This window comes from Papaver somniferum, chromosome 2, assembly GCF_003573695.1.
Source record: "Papaver somniferum cultivar HN1 chromosome 2, ASM357369v1, whole genome shotgun sequence".
Lineage (NCBI taxonomy): Eukaryota > Viridiplantae > Streptophyta > Magnoliopsida > Ranunculales > Papaveraceae > Papaver > Papaver somniferum.
In genome coordinates this window covers 204992755-205009962 of record NC_039359.1, presented here as the reverse complement: position 1 = coordinate 205009962, position 17208 = coordinate 204992755, and the positions used below count along the sequence as shown (strand labels likewise).

The following is a 17208-nucleotide window of genomic DNA, read 5'->3' as shown; positions in this document are numbered from 1 at the left end:
GCAACAGCTTTGCGCAAAGCTGGTCTGCAGCAGCTGCGATCAGCCGGATTGCAGGAGCTGCGAACAGAGATGGACTGCAGCAGCTTCGATCAGCTTGACTGCAGCAGTAACGAGCAAAGCCGCACTGCAGAAGCTGCGAACATAGCTGGATTGTACAGTATCTTCGATCAGCTGAACTGCAGTAGCGGCAAGCAATGTTGCACTGCAGCAGCTGCGATCAGCTGGACTGCAGGAGCTGCGAACATAGTTGATAGACACATTTTTGTGTCTAATTTGTCTCGATTTTATATATTGATAGTTCTCATTCTTGTATTTATTTTGGTATTTTATCTCTTTGTAGGTGTTTTTGGAGAAATAAGCTTTTGCGGCGAAATTGGCTCAAAACGTGGCATTTGAACCTCCGTAGCAGATGTACCAGTGACATCCCAGAAATACCCCGGAGGAACCCCTAGAAAAGTGTGGAAAACATCCCAGAAAAATTACTAAACGCACCCAAGGGACAAGTGTTATACGGACTCCAGAAGCGGATAAGGGGCGACCACTGGATAAGGGGTAACCTTTCCCCTTCACGTTCAAAAACTGAAATTGGCGGGAAATTTTGTGCATGCAACTGGCAGAGTTGGGGATTGATTTCGAAGGTGTTTTAGTGAGATTCAATCGCCAGAATTGATTGGGCTGGACGTGATTCAACTAAACAAGCCTGTTATAGTCGTTTGTTTGGATCGAATTGGGCTAGAAACCGAGTTGGAGCTAAACAGGGAAAGTGTTTTTACACGGACCCTATTGAGATTATTTTTAGAAGTTCTAGAGAGACTAAAGACCTAAAAATCTTTCCAAAGATACATATCTATCTAAGGAAGAGTTTGAGACAATCGGGAAAGCTCAGAAACGCGTGGAACGATTTGGAAAAAAGATTATTGCCGTAACTGCTAAGAAAAGAAAAGAAGAGATTTCGAGAAGATTTTGGAGAGATTTAATCGTCCTTTTTGATATAAATAGATTGGTTGGGTCATATAGAAGGGGAGTCGGAGTTTTGGGGTGAAAGGAGAGGCCACAGAGCCGAAGAAACGAATTGCAGGAAAGTTTCCTGTTACTGCTGGTGAAGAAGGAGTTGAAGAACAAAAGCCTACAGAGCACAGTCGCAAAATCCGCTACAATACATATATGTCGTTCCTGCAACAATACATTACCATTGTAACAGTTCGCTTGTAACGATTATAAACGTTGCAGTTCACTGTTTTTATTACTTTTCTCCATTCCACAATTGTAAACACACCTTTTGAGCAATGGAAATATCTTTTGAGCGTGTTTCCAACATGAGGAGATAAACCCCAACACTGGGATGACGGAGGATGCCTTATTCACAATTGTTTGGTAACTATATTAGATTCTTTTTTACTTTTGCACTTGATTCAATTGATTTATGATTTTCACTAATTAGTTGTGATTTCGTTTGATGGTGTATGCTTAGACGTAAGAGATTTTGATATACCATGCTTGTGATTTACATCTAATATTTTAGAAATCTACCTTGGCAAATAAATAGAGTCCATAAAAGAGCTAGAATTGTTATGAGTCATTATATGAACCAATTGAATGTGATTAATGGTGGAATTCGAAGTCTTAGTGTCTCTCGTTATCGGGACAATTCTGTGAATATATTTTATTTGGTTTTATTTTTAATTATGAAATTGAGTCTACACAAGTCCGAGTTGAACGAACTTTACTTATCATTATGGACTGCAGCAGTTGCGATCAACTGGACTGCAATATCTGCGATTATATGGTCTGCAGCATTTGCGATCAAACTGGAAAACAACAATGATTTTTCAAGACATTCATGTTAGAGCATTTCTCGGTCAAACTCGCATGCGTTGCTATGTCAAGCATGTTTTTCAATGTCAGTGATCAAAACTATAAGTCTTGATTTCTAGCCTACACAGCTAAAATTCTCGGACTAGGATAGAAAGTTTAGTTGAGCTCAAGAACTACATGACAATCATCATACAAGACGAAGGAATACTCAAGGAACTGGTGGATCTTCATCGACTAAAAGGTATGTGGAGAGTTGAACTTATCTGTCACTCAAAAGTCTATCTATTTTATCTCATACTCTTGAGACAAAAATCGTTTTGATATAGACTTTCATTATGCACATTTGTTATTTGGATCCGAGTTTATCTCTCGTATCTATTTCTCGAAATATGTGTTGGTAAGCTTTCGTTTTAGCCGAATTCATCTTTACCTAGTGACGAAAGTCATGTTACGTTTCAATCACTTTGAAAATTGCTCTGACGAAAAATGGTCTGTGAATAACGGCTATATCCGTCCTCTGAGAATGTTTCAATGATTGAAGTGAGAGTTTAGATTACATAACCATTGGTAGGATATAAGCATCGTTGTTGAAACACATATATGTATAAGTCCTTATTCCTTGAACCAAAGTTTGCGAACTTTGTTGATCAAGAGAAACGAAAGTGGCGTGAGCCAAGTCCGTGAACTAAGTATGCGAACTCAGTCCGTAAACTGGGGGAAGTTCTCGACCCGAGAATTTCTGCTGGAGTTTGTGAACTCCTTCCATGAGCTTAAGTCCGGGAACCCAGTCCTCGATCTTGAGCAGGTTATATCTAAAACCGGTTGTTCTTGAACTCATGTTTATTTAAACTAAGGAATGCTTTTGCAAACCGTGGCTATAAAGTTCATGAACCGATTCGAGTGAACCAAACCGTTTTTGCTTCGATTGTGTCTTGTGTAGTTACATAAGATCTAAGCAATTGAACAACTCTCTAACTAGTTCTTTTGAGTCATTTGAACTAGTTATGGTGAAGAAGAATATGGTTGATATGAAAGTAATCATATGGCTAACCATTTGGTTAACTATTGTTGAACCAACAAATGTTAATGTTTGGGAACGGTTCGTAAACCCAAAATTGGACATTTCATTTGTGTGTAACAAGCTAAGTTTTCGATCCAACGGTTGAGAAATATTAGCTTGAATCTAATCAGGTTTTCATCTAATGGTGAATATTGAATGCTTTGTTACCAAGCTAACATTGATTCCAAACCCTGATTTGAAAACTATATAAGGTATAACTCTAGAAACTGGGAAACCTAATCCCCACACCTTACGTGTGATTCTAGTTGCATAGCTAGAGTCGGTTCTCCTTTAATCTTTGGTTTCTTCTTCTAAACCATGTTAACGACTTAAATACTTCATTGGTATTGTGAAGCCAGACCGATACTACTTTTATTGTAGTTTTGTGATCTAATTTTGCATCTTTTATCGTTACGAGTACGATTATAATAATTAGCTCGAGATTTATTTCTCCAATAGGCAAGATAGAAAACTAATCACAAACACTTCGTCTCAACGTTTGTGATTCCACAATATCTTTTTTCGCTGCGTCGATTAAGATTATTGTGAGGTGATCAACAATACTAGGATATTCTTCGGGAATATAAGACCGTTTTATTGATTGGTTCCTGTTCACCTTGATTTATCAAAATACGGAACAAAACTCGTAGGTATATTCGTGGAAGACGGATTTATCTATTACCGTAGACTTTTCCGTATGATACAGATTTGTTTATTAAATTATTCGACTTTGGGTCGTAGCAACTCTTAGTTATGGGTGAGATCAGCTAAAGGAATCAAGTACGTAGTATCCTGCTGGGATCAGAGGCGTAGGAGCATAACTGTACCTTGGATCAGTGTGAGATTGATTGGGGTTCAACTAAAGTCCAGACCGAAGTTAATTTGAGTAGGATAGTGTTTGTAGCGGCTTAATACAGTGTGTGTTCAATTTGGACTAGGTATCGTTAACAAAATTCTGGTGTCTGTGTTATTGCTATTCCGCATTATATTTGTTTATATAATTGAAATATCATAGGTTGTGCGTTGTTCAATCAATTAGAATATCCGACTTTTGGTTGTTGATTTAAATTGATTGAAACTTGGATATTGGTCTTTGGTACCATCCAAGTTATCTCTCTTTGATAAAGACTCGCAGATTTCTATTTGCTTGAGTAAAGATCAAATCGAGAGATTGAAATATAAACTCTTTGATATACTTTTATCTAGATTGAGTCTGACTGTCTAGTTGATTCTCTAGAAAGTGTATTGGAGTTTGTCCATACAGATTGCTAATCGAATTGTTGGGTGTGGTTGTTATACCCACGCTTTTTCAATTGGTATCAGAGCAAGGAAACACGTTTAAGACCTTACAAGTCTGTGTTTGTAGCGATCTTAGGATCGACGATAGTATCTCTGATAAACGCGTCACCAGAAATAAAGGCTCTGTCTTGTCTAATTCTATTAAAGAGAAAGATTCCTGAATCTCGAATATAGACGAACCATGTGTTCCAACAATACAAACAGGCTCCGACATGAGTATTTCTGATTACCCTTCAAAAGAGTCTATTTCTCTAAATGAACGGGAAACAGCTGAAGAGAGTGTCTTGATTCTAAATCTTGCTAGAATCCAAGCTGATAGATTTAATAGGTTAAAACATCATGTCGACGTTCTACTTGATATAATTAGAGACTGCAATTTCATAGAAAATACTGAAAATCATTCTTCACGTATGACTCTTGAGTCTAGTCTCAAAAAGGATGCTTTGGAAATTGAACATCGGTTGAGTAAACTCTCTATTCAAGGATGCTCTAAGCAGTCTAATATACCAAGTACTTTTGTTAAGCCTAAACACGTTCCAGCTCCAGAAATAAAATTGGAATCCCTTCCTGTTGCAAAGAATGTGTCTGAATTACCTATTGATCAAGGATGTTCCACATCACATGGAAGGAAGAAATCTCTTAACGAGGTTGTTAAGACTGTTTTGTCTAATCACTTTTGTGATCAGAAAGCATGCCTCCTTTGCAATGCGAAAGGCTCTGCTAAACAAAAGAGAAACTCTTGGTTGAATAAAACCTCCTTGGTTTAACTTCAACACACCTTAGACTTAATTCTCAAAGGTGTAACTGACATTCGTATGTCTAAACCAGTTGGTTTTCGTACTTACCCTGTGTATGTTACCAGGAAGGTCAGTTCAATGAGTTCCTCAAATGCTCTAAAGCAGAATAGTAGTCTTAACAAGAATCTTCCAAGGAAGGATTAAGTCGTTTCCTCTGGAAATAACATTTCCGTTAATGTGAACAAAAATCCAGGAGAAAAAAGAAAAATTGATGATAACCAGATGGAGATAACCGAAGGATATAAAGAAATTGTCGACAAGTTGTCATCCTCAGCAAGTCAAAATTCTTCTGGTAAGAACTCTAACTATGTCTCGTATTTTGATGACAATAAGTTTTATGATAATTTCTCACATTAAAGGGAATATCTCTTAGATTCGTAAGGAAAAAGAGACTCGGTCATAAACACAGTTCTTTTAATGCGCTCAGACCTCATACTTGTGCTAATTAATCACAAGGGTTAAGAAATTTCTCATAAAAATCCTGTTGAGCAAGATGTGTAAAAATTAGGTATACTATGGAAATTTGGTGTTCTGCTTACACTACAAAAAAACTGACCAAAGGCTACTTGATCAATGGTAGTGGCCTATTCAAATCTTTAGTTGCGTATCACTTTATGCATTTAATGTTAGTTGTCCGGCTGTAGTGGCGTAAGAGGGTGTTGTTTATGTTTAAAGCAACAAGTTCGCAATGGTTAGTTGGTCGCCATGTCTAAAGCTACTAGTATGGCTAGTTGACCAACAGTTGTCACATAATAGGTAAATCCACTAATTTGAGTAGCTGCACTGTTATTAGCGAAAACATTAAAGCATTTATAATCTTGTAGTGGTTTAATAGATATTGCATTTAGAGGTTCATCTAGTAGCCAACAATATAAACCAGTGGATTCTGTACCAGGCGGTTTACATGCGTAATCATTTATCCACTATTTTTTTTTTGTTTAGTGGTTCAATAGGTTACGGATATAGAATACTACATGTATTGGTAGTAGCTAACCTTGCTTGCAAAAATCTACGCAACTAAGTTTTAGTGGCCTAAATTTAGAGCTACGAGTATCTGTAACAGCCTATTAGTTAAAGCTACAATTTCTTAGCTGCTCAATTACCGATATTATCATTTACTCAATTACCATATATGTTGCCGTAATTTCTGCGGTTAAAAAAATTTTATTTCCAAATTGAAAGATCGGTGCCATTACTGTCACTATTATCTAGTTGATTGCCTTAATTATCGTTCTTTTCATTTAGTTAATTGCCATATCTTTTGCCGTAATTTTTGCGGTTAACAAATATTTTATTTCCAAATTGAAAGATCTGTGCCATTATTATTACGATTATATAGCTAATTGCCTTACATTTCGCCATATTTTTTTTGGGTTAAGAAATTCCAATTTAATGGGTCTGGGATGAATCTTACAAAATTACATATACTATTAGAGTGGAAAATTATTCCATGAACAAGGAGGTTTTTATGAATAAAACACTAGATATTTAATAAATTTCAAATACAAAAGATATATGTTTTTTTTTTCTAAGATAATACAGTGGTTGCGACGAATGACATCAAAACAAATTCTAAAAATACAACAATGACATCATATTAAGTGAACGCTTAAAAATAAAAAAATGGCCAAAACATTAAGTGGCAGTCCGACGCACACCTGACAGAAACCTTTTTCTGTTGGAGGCCTGGAGATGGCTTTCTTTGAAAAGCAGGAGGAATGACTGTCCAATACAAACGCCATGACCCATCCTAGTTTTACTGTTCAGCATCATGAACAACATTACCTCATCAATAGATAAAATGAGCGACTAAGACTGTTGTATCTTGAAGATCTGATACATAAAGTAATCATCCGATCCCTTAACAGATTTGGTTTCTACAAAGTGTAATATCCTGCACCAAAAGATTTATGAGCAATTGCTATATTAGCACACACAAAACATACTCAATAACAAAATAGCCAAACAAAATCAAGAACCGTATGAAATTCAAAAAGGAAATAACATCTATCTATAACAGAACTTCATTTTCACTTCATCACTTAATACTAGACCGACTGTTGCAGCAATCGGGACCAACGAACAAACAAAAGCTAGAAAAAATAAAAACTAAGCTTTTCAGCAACATCTGCGAGTTTCTAAGAACTACTCATTTATGATTTATCAACTAGAGTTGACAGTGTTCAACTTTTAAAGTAGGCATCTGGAATTATAGTGTACATCCTGAAATGGTGGTTCAAAATTGAACTTTGAGTGTATGATATCCTGAAAGTATGATTTAGCTTACATGTTGAACTTGTCATATTTATCTGGCATTTACTGAAATGGTAAGAGATTTGATTTAAGTGTATGATTTCAAATAGCCAAACAGCTGTATGATTTAGTGGATTTTAGTACCTTCTTCATGTAGTTTTCAACAAGCCATGGTACTTCAGTGGAGTTTCAACTGGACTCTTGAATCAACCAAAGGTAATTCCCTTCCAAACATGTCCAGTGACCAGCTGAAAAAGGAGAGTTGAATCTCTTCACTCCATGCTGCAACACCCAATAAGTGATTAGGAAGACAATAAGTAGATACAAATGCATAAAAATGAAGAAATTAATTTATAGTTCCTGGCAATATATGTCTGATTTATCCAATTAGTTTTTGATCCAAAATTGTACACAAAGCAACCATAAGAGATCCCGAAACTTCATTGCAATCAAAATTAGTGGATTAGAGGAAGAAAAAAAGATTAAAATGGCACCTGCAGGAAGCAATAACAGATATTGATATTTACAACTATATACTTTGGTGTTGCAAAGAATGGCCAAGATTCCATAATCTGGGTCCTTATATAAGTGCCTATCAGTTCCCATGAACTGCAGTTCAAAATTCCACGTAGATGATGATTGCGATATTGAATGTCTTAACACCGGCTGTTTTCGGTTATGGCATGTTTTTACGTTGTTGACTATTCCTGGAAGGACCGTATACACCTAGGTCAGTTTATGCAAACAAACTTTCAAGGCTACGAAATTCTAAGTTCAGCAATGTCAAGAAAAATAACAACCATGCTTCAAATAAGTACACCCTCACAGGGTTAAAGAATGACTCCTACTAGTCTACCCTACATACAGAAGACACATTATTACAAACGCCATAGAAAATTACTCGATTAAAACCAACTAAATTCTTTCTTTCCAATAAATTGCCAAACATTTTTTGTGCATAAAACACAAAATTGAATCTTAAAATCAAATGAATATACGTCGATAAATTCAAATCATCACATAAAATCAGTACTACAACAAACCCATCTCTTTACACAATGAAACAGCATATAAATGAAATAGAGTAATAGAGATTAGGATAAAAAATAAATTAGGATATTGTATCTTCACCATACATTGAAATCGATAGCATCAGCATCAACGAAAACGATATAACATATGATTTATAATAACCTCTTCAAATGGATTTGATTCATAACAGTGAATCAGTGAGCAGGAAAAAAAATGAGTAGCAGGAGCCCTACAAAGAATAAGACCATGGTAAGGTCAACGACTAGCGTTTTCCTTTCCGTTGCTAACCTTTAAACATCATAGAACGGATCAGAGAATAAATCTAACCATAGTCCCGGCATAATGAAAAACATGGGAGATGAAAAGAAAAACTGACCTGTAGCCGGTCTTTGATTTTAGCTCTTTCGTGGAAAAATCTGTGGAGAAAACATTCTCAAATCGTTTAGAATCATGAAGGAATCATAAATAATTGTTTCGAACAACCAATGTAAATAACCAAAACTCACCGCCATTTAAACTTCTAACAATCCCTAAAAATCTTTATACAGAGCAAAATTGAAGAACTGAAAAGTGAAAAACTCTAAAAAGCATAATTTCGGTGCTGCTGGAATTACTGAGGTGTGAGGTTACTTCGTTTTTATTGTTTGAGATGGTGCTTGTCATGGTGGTGGTGAGGGAAATGGTGAATCAGTGATGGCGGCGTGAACCACAATAGATTTTTTTGGTTTGGTGGTAATGAAGAGATGGAGAGCGAGACATGCCGTTAAGTGCAGCGTTAGGGTTTTGTTGAATATTTCGGTTAAGGCAACGCATAAAGTTTTGATGTTTGATAAGTATAGTTTTGACACGTGGATATCAAGATAATTAGTAGATCTTTTACCAACTAATCTTACCGGTTCATTTGGGGACCATGTTAACAGTCAATCACGAGTAATCTTATAGCATCTCCGATGGTGGCTGTGTGTTTTCTAGGTGACAACCCAAACAAGACATCCTCATTTCAATTTTTCCTTAAATTTAGGGGAAAAAAACATTTCATCCCAAGTGGTGTTGTTTGTGATTTTTTATGAATTAAATGCATTGTTTATTTTTATTAAATTATAGATTTTATTACACCTAAATAGGATTATTCAATATATTGGAATTAATTTTAGGAAGCAAAAACTTATTAGGATTTAGGGTGAAGCACTGGCTAGCCCAGGCATGAGTTCTAATCCTCCCACACATCCATATCTATAGTTTACATGAGTTTCCCACAAATACCTAATTTCACAGAATTTAGGGTTTCAAAAAAGTTGAAATTAAACTTTACCTAAACACTGATAGCAATCAAATTCGTCGACCCATGCTTCTTATTTGTCTTCTCCTGCTCTTCCCATGCTCCTGTGATGTGAGATGTAGTGTCAAATCATCCATACTCAATTCCTACTCCACTGTCTTCGACCTAATCGTTCACAGCGCTAGAGAACAACGGATTAGGTTGATAAAAGTGGAGATAGGGATGATTGTGATGATGGGTTCTCGAATTTGTTAGAGAAAGTGGTTGAGAAAGGTGGTGGTGATGATGGCGGACATGGGTTTTCTCTGCAGACGGTGAGGGAGGAGGTGGAGGAGAAGAGATCGATGGATTTAGGTTTAGGGATCGTTTGTTTTGGGTATAGATATTAGGTACTAGGGTGTTGTGCGGGATCATCAATATTTGATGTTTTGTAAGGGGAATCCGTTGGATGAAAAGATGAAGGAATGATCCAACGGCGTGATGGAGATGGGTGTGGAAAGACCGTTGGATCTGAGATACATCAAAACTGACGGTCCAAGATGGAGTTAGGTGCTATAGTGTTAGACAGAAACATCAAAGCTCGATGTACTCGGATGTAACGACAGTTAGATGATGAAATGGATCCAATCTGACGGTTAAGAAGGGAAACGGGTTTGGGTATTGATTTTAGGCTTAGAAAATGGGTTTGGGTTTAGGAAATGGGTTTGGGCTTAGACAATCTTGAGCCCACTTCTTCTTTAAGAATAATTTCTTCCTTTTTAAGCCCATTTTCATCTTTGATTCTTCCATACCACATTTTTCACTTCTTTTCCGCTAGAGTTTCCTTCGGCTTTTTCCGTGTCTTTGCACTTTTCGCTCCGCAACTCATCTAGTCTTTATTTATTACCTAAAAATGCAAAATTAATTAATAAAAATATTTATTCTTGAAACAATGAAAATACAGAATATGGGTTAAAATGGAGAATTAGAGCACAAAAGATGAGTTAAATGCCAAGAAAAATATATATAAATATGCACTTTTTAGCACTCATCAAATGTCTAACAAAAATTAAGTCATGTTATCTTCATATTGATTTAAAAAGTTGGGTTGGAGAAGATTTTTAGGGAAAATGAATGTCTATCCTATATGGACTTAAACATTTATCTTCACATACATTCCATTGGAAAAGCTCTTACCAACGCATAAGATTTTGAGTTACCAAGCAAATTCAAAAATCCTTTATGAGATTTTAGATCACGGGTATGGTTTTTTTACCAATCAAGATGATTTTTCTCTACGATACAACTGGGTTTCGGTAGGGCTTAATGATCAATCAAAGTGATAATTTTCCTTTTTCTTTACAATACAAATGGGTTTGGGTTATTCGGATTCTTTTTGGTAAGATGCATATATACCGTATTGATAGTACCTGATTTTGACCAAGTATATAAATTTTTGGTTAAAGTAGTCGATTTTGAGTCACCAAAAAAATTCAAAATTCCTTTGTGAAGTTTTAAGTCATGAAAATGGTTTTTGATCGATCACAATAACAAATTTTGCTTTACGAAGCATTTGCCTTTGGGTTAACAGGAAGTTTTGGTGCAAAGATGCATATTATACATGGTGATAATAATATGGTTCTTCCGATCAACTTACTTTAAGTTAAAGTGGTTGATTTTAAGTCACGAGGCATTCTTGAAAACCTTGTTAGATTTTCGGTGTCGATTACGGTTTTGCACTACTTAATGATGCAAATAATGATTTTTCTAAAATATTTCTTTGGTTCAAGAGATAAAGGTGAGCATGGGCAGATTTTCACCTCATCCGCATCCAATCCAATACATTACGGATTTCAAATTAAGCATCTGTATCCAATCCAACATTTAACGGATTTGCAATCCAATGGATGCATGAATGGTCGGATTGGATACAGATAATCTAATGGATTTGTTTTAGTTAAAAATTTATAACAAAGAAAATAAAACAAACACAAATGACTTCTTATAAAACCTACATATCCTATATACGTATACAAATACATAAATGCCATGTACAATATCCCAAACAAACAACTTAAGAATTCCCAAATGATCCATGGTGTTTTCTAGAACTATATAAGTTCCCTTAATTAAAAGGATATGGATGGCCAACGGATTTTCAAGGTTGCATCCGAGCCCGATCCGTAATCCGTTGGATCTCAAAAGTTCCATCCACATCCAACCCATTGATGAACGGTCTGGGCATTTATCCGCAAAAGAACATTGGTCCCGGTTAAATCCGCAGATTACGAGCCAAATGCTCACTCCTACCAAGAGATACAAAATAAGCAGATAAAAATATGATTTTGTTTACGTAGCTCGACTTATATGGTTAAACGACCGATTTAAGTCACTGATCATATTCAATAAATCCCTTATGAGATTTCAAGTCATCAGCACAATTTTGGTGCTCACAGTAACAATTTTTAGTTTGCAAGGGAATTGGTTATGGGTTATTAACAGTTTTTTTCTCCAGGAGATGCATATTCTGTAGATAAAATTGGACTTCGGTTGATATCATCCGATCTCATTCAAATATCGAAAATCCACGTAAATTTATATGATTCTGAATTTTGTTAGATGTAATTGCATATCAAATGCTCAAAAGTTAACATAGATTCAATTGATTCGATTTCGAACTTCATTAGATTTGACTACCTTTCATTTAATACTTACAGATTTATAGAAACTCAAAACACTCTGGATTTTGGACTTCACTTGATCCCTTTTCATCTCATCGGATAATAAAAGATTTACATGAATATTTTGGAGTTCGTTTGATCTCAATGTGTAGCTACATAATTCATTCGATTATGAATCTCAAACTGTTAGATTATATGATTGGTCATGGTATCGGTACATTATATGGAAAGTTTCAGTATTACAAAAATATTTAGTGTTTGGTATATATAGTACGACTTAATTTACAAGTATTCATTTCTTGAATATCATTATACAGACCCTGTGGATTATCAATTAATATATATTTCAGTTTTGTTTAATAGCTTTTAGTTCCAATTTAGCAACAACAAGTTTCAACCTAATCTGGAGAGTTCGAAGAACCTGAGATATTTATTGGTTTTTTAGTCTGGTACCATGTTAAAGTTTATTGAACTAGAACTCACTAATAGAGGAAACGACAATAAAATTTAACAAAATAGAAATCGCAAAACTTAATTACATAGAAAGCACACTAACATTTATACTATCAAAACTCTATAAACACTAATTTTATAATCTCATTATTAATTGATTGGAGAGATTAATCAATCCTAATAACCTTTCAATGTATACTGGACTTCACATTAACATTGGACGTCGTTAAATTATGAAAATAAATTACTTTGTCTTGATATTTAAATATATTACATGAGGTTGAACAAATTACGAAGATGAATGAACTTGTACATATATTACATGAGATTGAACAAATTACATAGACGAATGAACTTGTCTTTGAGTTGACTTAACCAAGCTTCTAAGTACATCTAACGTGATCAACCAAACTAAAATTTGAGAATATTTTTTTTTTGGAATCAGTTTATTTAAAATTTTAAGCATCCAATTAGATGCTTCGAATTTCATAATTGGACGAGTTGATTTTGGAATTTACTTATATAAATTTTCAATTATACTTATCAAAGTCCGATAAATTACAAAATCTTAAGGAATTAGGGCAAAAAGAATGAATCACCATTTTCACTTACACAAAATGTATAACCATATGCCAATATTTCGATGGAAAGCCAGAGTCTTTTGACATCACGTTTCGATCCGTGTGGTATAAATCTGGCTAATAGAAAGCCAAAATTTCTTATCCACGAATAGATGCAACCCATAGAAGTCATACGGATTGCCACCTTGTCACCTTGTCAAATTGAGGGAAAATTGCGCGCGCAAGATTTGTTGTGGCGCGCTACAAAAATTTGTGCAAAATTATAATTTTATGGTGATTTTCCGATTTATATGTGTTGCCTAAATATTTTGGGCTAGAAATCGCCTATCGAATCCCTAAAGGCTAAAGCAGTACAACTTTCTGAAACCTAATTCTCAAAATTACTATTTTCTCCATATTTTCCTTTCTCTTTCTATTCTGATTGATTTCAATGATTTGTGAAAAACTCTTAGTGGGTTTTGTTAATAGAGGCGAAGAAACCAAACATCAAGAGATCAGTTTTATGGAGTAGTTATCAGAGAAGGTTATTCTCATTATTTTTCTCGGTCGTCTTTGATTCTTATAATGAAAAGGAATTAAATTATCCATCATCCTCACCAAAATATGTTCAATCTGCTAGAAATCGTTTTTTTTCTTAGAAAAAAACTCGTTCCTCATGTCTCTGGTGGAGCTAAAGGTAAGAATCTCAGTCATGTTTTGTTGTTTCTTGAAGATGCACATGTTAATTTTTGTTTCTGTTTTTTCACTTTAATTCTCATAAATATATGACGTTAACTGTTTGAAAAAATTACTCTGAGAGTTTTCTAATAGATTTGGTCGTATGATTTTGACAAACTCAATTTTTGACTGTATTTTCAGATGCAGGTTGGATTTTTTATGAAACTGTTTGAATGAGGGTTTGAAGATGAGATGAACTTACAAAACAAAGGGTAGACTCACTCTAGGAAGTATTGGTAGGTTCAACACCTCGACTGGCTATTATCAAGTTACAAAACAAAGGGTAGACTGTTCATAACCACGGCTCTTGTTGTCAAGTTTGTAATTTCTAGGTAATAATTCTTCTTCAAATGTTGTCTCATGGATCTATTATCTGAGTGTGCTCAATTTTATTTTATTGCTAAGATTGATGTGATGTAATGAGGATTAAGTGTTTGCTTCCGTTGTTTCTGATTTTTTCTAGTTGAGAATGTATGTTATGTAATTATGGTTTTGAAAATTTTGTGTAAAGCTTCACAACTTTTTTTAGCACAATTTTTGTGTGTATTCTGAAAAATTGAGTTAGGTTATCCAAAGATTGAGGTTCTAGTTATATATAACTTGTAATTTGGTTGAAGTAAAAAGTTGTGTTTGATTTGTTTGTTTCCTTTGAAGCTTAGTTTAGGAATTCTGCTTTCTCTATGGGAAGTCTGCAACTGAGCTGTTTTAAGATCCATATTTAACAGATGTACATTTTTGTTAACCACTTACTATAGGTTAACAATATCTCTCACCACCATGCTTCTCCAGTTCTCCTATTCCAGTTCTCTGACCTTTGCTTTCTTTCTTTAGGACTGCCGAACAATTAGTTTCCACCAATTTCTTCTTTTTTTTGATCGTTTTTCCACCAATCTTTCTCATACCGCTATCTCCCAATTACTAACTCACACGCTATTAGCTGGACTGCGCAGTTATTAGTTGATTCCTAACCTTTTTCGATCGATTTGATCAAATACCATTAAAATCTCCAAAATCCAGGTTGTGATGCTGGACTTCGTAGTCTTAGAGAGATTGTTAATTGATACTGTATACTGGAAATTAGGGGTTTTGACTCTATGCTTTTCTCTACTGACAGTCCACTTCAAGTTAGTTTATTGACACTCCAAATCTCTATTTACAAACGCTTATAACCTGTTTGACAAAATTACTCTGACTGTTATCTCTCAGATATGGTTAATTCGATGTTGATGAACTCGATTTGTGTTTGTGCTTTAGATGGAGTTTGGATTCTTGATGAGGTTGTCTGAAAGAGGGTATGAAGAATCGAAGATGAACTGGAGAATATTATGAGGTAATAATCGCTTTCTTAAGTCATGATTTAGCTAATAAATGTGGAGATTTGACTGTCTTTTGCGGCGTTTGTTTGTGTTGGTAGTAGGAAGATTATATGTTTTGGTTGTTGGGGATTCTGGGTTGTGTTGGTACAAAATTAGGCGTTGATGCTTGCCTGATGTTAGCACTTCAAAGTGGAATGGATCCCACGGCCTATCAATGTTGGTATCCACTTTGGAGTACTAGCAACTTGCTAGAACCAACACGAGCATGGAGAATCTGAAGCTTAATTAAATTTGGACTAAATTTGCTGACATTGTTTACTATGAATGTTTTAGCTCTGGATTTTGATAGTTGATGTTGTTAATTGTACTGCCAAAGCTGAGTGAATCTTATTGTGTGTGGAGGGACGACTTGGTATCTGGCATGTTGCTTGATCCTCATGGTTTAGATTTGTAGGGTGTTTAAAAGGATTTTGAAGGTTGGTGCTGTAACATATTGCACGCTATAATTTTTGTCTGTAGTTGTGGATCTTAGGTCGTCCAAAGTTTCCTAACTAGGAATGTTGAATTATAAAGCCAAGTTTGTGTTTGACCCTCTTGACAAACCAAGGTTTCGATGTCGTTACGGTTATTGTTGGGCTACAAGGTGACCTAACCCACTTTATTTGTTTTGTTTAATGTTCTTTTTTGTCTGTGGCTTAACTCCTCCTATTTTTAAAAAGATTCAGAACTCATGCAAATGTATGAATACATGGAACATTCAGGTGAAATTCGTAGTGCCTTAGTAGAAGCACCAAAGGAGGCCTTACCTCTTGATTGTAGGCCTAGTTTTGGCACAGCATGGCTGACCGAAGACAACTTTAAAGTAGGTGATTGAACGTTCTCGAAACTGCCAGCTGATGTTGTTTATTTTGATTCTCATACAATATCATTTCATATAATTGGTAATTTCTTGTTATTCTCAGAGTGTTTTTGTGTATTGCAAGTGAACGGAACTTACAAATGTAAGTGCATACTTGGCATTTCCGATGTGGATATCTTTCGTGGCAATCTGTTCATTTTTCAAGCTAAAGACTCCTCAATGTTTGACATGATTCGAAGTTATTCCTCGTTGTGAGTGAATTCCAATCCTTTTGTTTGCTATATTTTGTTTAATATAAATATGTTTTAGTAAAGTAAGAGACGGTATGAATGAGTCTTACTTGGATTGTTATTTGTCATCACTGGGGTTTGGTTGATTCTCCTCTTGAATTTTTCACTGATGGCTTTTAAATATGCAGCGGACTGAAATTCTATCATCAAATTCATACAACTGAACTCATGCTTTAAGTTGGTGAAACTAAGGTTGGTTAATTGATCCTTTGTATATTTGCTTATTAAAAAAATCTCTGGTCTGACAGTTAATTGCTTAATTTTGTGAGTTACTCTCTTATTAAGGGATCAACACCTAGCTGTGAACGTTCTCAGCTATACCCAGAAAGTAATACTTGATTCATGTCAATTTGATCAAACTTCCAAGGTCCATGAACTCTTGTGACCCCTGAAACCTCCCAAAATTAACATTTTGTAGTTGCAAGCAATTTGTCTCAAGGATTTAACTTGCCGCAGAGCTGCTATCCCTTGTTTCTAGCTTATTAGAACTTATATATTTGCTTATATATGGTATTTTTGCAGGCACCTAATTAGGATGGGTCTCATTTAAACGAGGAGTTGACTACCTATCTAGTTACTGCTACTCGTTCTAATCTGCATACAACAAATTTGGTTTGTTCAAATTTACATACAATTCTTTGTAAGTTCAAATTCTTCGTAAGTTCAAATTCTTCATAAGTGATCAACAAAGTTCGGTTCGTTCTTTTGGTTGCACTTATTTTATAGGAAATGGACAAGGACTTTATTGTTGTTTCTATCCTCAATGTGATTCAGATGTGCAATGGTGGAAATATTGA

At 35.1% G+C, this 17208-nt stretch overlaps 1 long non-coding RNA gene across 2 annotated transcripts; it reads right to left on the bottom strand.

The window, feature by feature from the left end:
- Positions 1–6523: 6523 nt before the first annotated feature.
- LOC113354421 lies at positions 6524–9007 on the bottom strand. Of its 2 annotated transcripts, XR_003361870.1 has the most exons (5): positions 8763–9007; positions 8633–8672; positions 7719–7931; positions 7369–7506; positions 6524–6865 (listed from the first exon to the last, which is right to left on the bottom strand). It is a non-coding gene; the product is annotated as an uncharacterized LOC113354421 (long non-coding RNA). The 2 variants fall into 2 exon arrangements; XR_003361871.1 differs by lacking the exon at positions 7719–7931.
- Positions 9008–17208: the final 8201 nt, after the last annotated feature.